The 2,862-nt window shown below is 45.1% G+C and overlaps 1 long non-coding RNA gene across 1 annotated transcript; it reads left to right on the forward strand.

Annotated features, from left to right (window-relative positions):
• Positions 1–255: 255 nt before the first annotated feature.
• LOC134479774 (uncharacterized) lies at positions 256–1,638 on the forward strand. Its single transcript, XR_015626175.1, has 2 exons — positions 256–653; positions 932–1,638. It is a non-coding gene; the product is annotated as an uncharacterized LOC134479774 (long non-coding RNA).
• Positions 1,639–2,862: the final 1,224 nt, after the last annotated feature.

The raw sequence follows: 2,862 nt of genomic DNA on the forward strand, positions 1-2,862 counted from the left end.
TGATTAAGGCATATCAAAATATAAAGGCTGTGTTTTTCCTTTGGGAATGTAGAGCATTGAGGTGGGTAGTGAACGCCACACCGGGATCAATTAATTAAATAATCAATTCAACAACCTGCGGCACACAGAGCTTGCTGCATAAGCTCACGCCACCTCACCCTACACCCTGAGCTGCCTTGGTGCTCACCCCGTGGTTCAAGCCATCCTGCTGCAATCTCCATGGCAACTGAGGCAGTCCTCAGCACGTTATCTTGTCCTCTTCAGAAACTCCTGCCCTGACATAAGGTCCTAAGCCTCAGCTTCTCTTTCCTGGACCCTTCAGTCCTCCAGCTTCCACTGAAACGGAGACTCCATCTTTACCAGTGGCTTCTTCCGGACTTTCTTCCAAGATGCTCTAGCTCCTACCACACAAGGCCAAGTCTCGGCTGCTCTCCACAGCCCTGTCATGCCTTCAAAACCAGTACCATGTGGGAGAACAGTATACATCACTTGCCAAGTTCTGCTGTAAACTTACGGGCAGCCTTGACAACCCCTCCCAACCTTGACAACCCCTCCCCCTCCTACCCCCACCCCCGACCTCCCCATCCCTCTACCCCCCCAGCAGATTCCGCGTGATGACCTCCAGAAAACGCTCCCCAGAAGGTTAGACCCAGGTGATGCCGTCCTCTTCTTTATCACAGACGGTTTTTCAGTCCTAGCCAAGCAACCTAAATTGCCCCAGTCAAACAAAGGTTTTACCTTTTAAACCGATACTTAAGCAAACCTGATTCTTCAGCCCCAGATTATCTGAAACCACTGATTCTTAGTGCAAAATATGACATAAACGACCAAGCTAGAGTCTTTGAGGGATTCTCAAGTCTGTCTCTGAAAATGCCCGAGCCGTGCCCCCACAGTCTGGTTTCTTCAACTCTTTTCTTCCAATCTCCCACAGAACAGCTCTGAGAATGTAATGGCGTCTCCATCCCAAAGCTGCAAAAAATCCTTCTACAGTTACGGCAAAGCGCCAGTGTGGTCGGGTCCATCGCAACATCCTCCCAGCCTCTAGGACAAATGTTCATACTGGTTAATTTTCTTTAGCTTCAATCAAACTCTGGGACCAAATGCAATATACGAAAGAGTTTATTTTGGGGTCAAGTTGCAGAAGGAAGTAGTCCGTCACATCAGAGAAGCATAGCCGCCAGCAGCGAGCACTGTGTCGGGAGCAGGAAGCTGAGACCTCACACCTTCAGCCTCAAACATGAAGCAGGGAAAGCAGCCTAGACATAGGGTAAGGCTGTGAATCCTTCACGCATGCTCCCAGTGACACACGTCCTCCAGCGACTGCGCTATCTTCTCCACGGCAACACCCACTGGGAACCGAGTGTTCAGATGACTGAGACTTTCAGGGGACATGCTCACCCAACACAGTGTCCAGATGATGGTGCTGGCTGAGGAGGTAGTGAGGGACTAATAATACAGTGATCAAAGGGAGGGAGAAATGGGGAGGCGTCATTTAACCAGGGTAGAATTTCTCTTTAACAAGACGAGAAAAGTTCAACATTGTGGATGTATTTAATGCTACAAAGTTGTACATTTTAAATTATTGAGATGGTTAAATTTTATATGACTTTTTTAATAAAAAATTATATAAGTAGCACATTTGATACGCTAATATTATTGTCTGTATAAATTTTGAAAGTGGATGCCTATAAAGTCTTTCCCTAAAATGTAAGGTATTCTTGGTCAAGAGTTTTTGTCTGTTTTATAAAAATTAGACAATGATATAATGAACAGTAAGCCTACTGGATTAACATCCTTGTTGTGCATCGTTGCAGAATTTCTTCAGTAAAATACTAGCAAAGCTAATTCGGTATATTTAAAGGATCATCCATTTGCTATAGGCAAGTGGAACGCATGCCAGGATGGACGATGGCTCAATATATATAATTCAATATACATGATATATTCACACTGCCAGAGTGAAAGAGAAAAAGCATAGATCATCAGAAACCTATTTGATAAAATAAAAATTCTTCCCAAATGAGAACTCCTAACTTAATAGGTTTGGGGGGGGGAGATGTACCTCAAGATGAAAGGCAGCATGTGTCATGCTGTAGCTGATATCATACAGAACAGAAGACAGCCTTTCTTCTGAGAATGGAAGAAAGATGGCCCTTTAGTCTGGACAAGGATTTTCTTTGATAAGACCCCCAAAACTGTGCATGCCTGTGATCTCAGCACTTGAGAGGGTAAGACCAGATTGCTGCCACGTGTTCAAGAGCGCTCTGAACTATAGGTAAGGCTAGTCAGGGTTACTAAGCATGACCTTGTCTCAAGGAACAGCTAAGTAAATAAAAGGGCCTCTAAAAGTACAGTTAACAAAAGCAAACAGAAGCAAGGGATCACGATGAACTAAAGAGCTTCGGCTGAGAATAGAAGTAATTAAAACCATATATGTCTGAAGAAATAAAGTCCGTGTGCAGAAGGGACACACCTGCAACGTCATGTTCATGAAGCCCTACTCACCATCGCCAAGGTATCAAATCAAACTAAGTAGCCATCAACTTGACAAGACACAAAGGGAAGTGTTTCATGTCCTCACGATGAAAATCCCTTGGACCACACGCTAGAACTCGGTCTTGTTATTTCTGGCAGCAGGGATCAACCTGGAGGACAGTTGGTTGACATACCTAAGGTACGTGCAAAGTGACCAACAATGCCTGCTTCCCACCAGATGGCGCTCTTACAGGAATGGAGTGGTTACCTGATGCTGTGCAGGGAGCAGGGAAGGGGCTAAGAAAAGTGGTCAGCAAATACAAGCAAACAACTCAGACAGGAGAGATAAGTCTGACTGGTCTACTGCCTGGAGAGAGAGCTGCAGAT

The sequence above is a fragment of the Rattus norvegicus genome, chromosome 7, assembly GCF_021556685.1.
Source record: "Rattus norvegicus strain SHRSP/BbbUtx chromosome 7, alternate assembly SHRSP_T2T, whole genome shotgun sequence".
NCBI classification, from domain to species: Eukaryota; Metazoa; Chordata; class Mammalia; order Rodentia; family Muridae; genus Rattus; species Rattus norvegicus.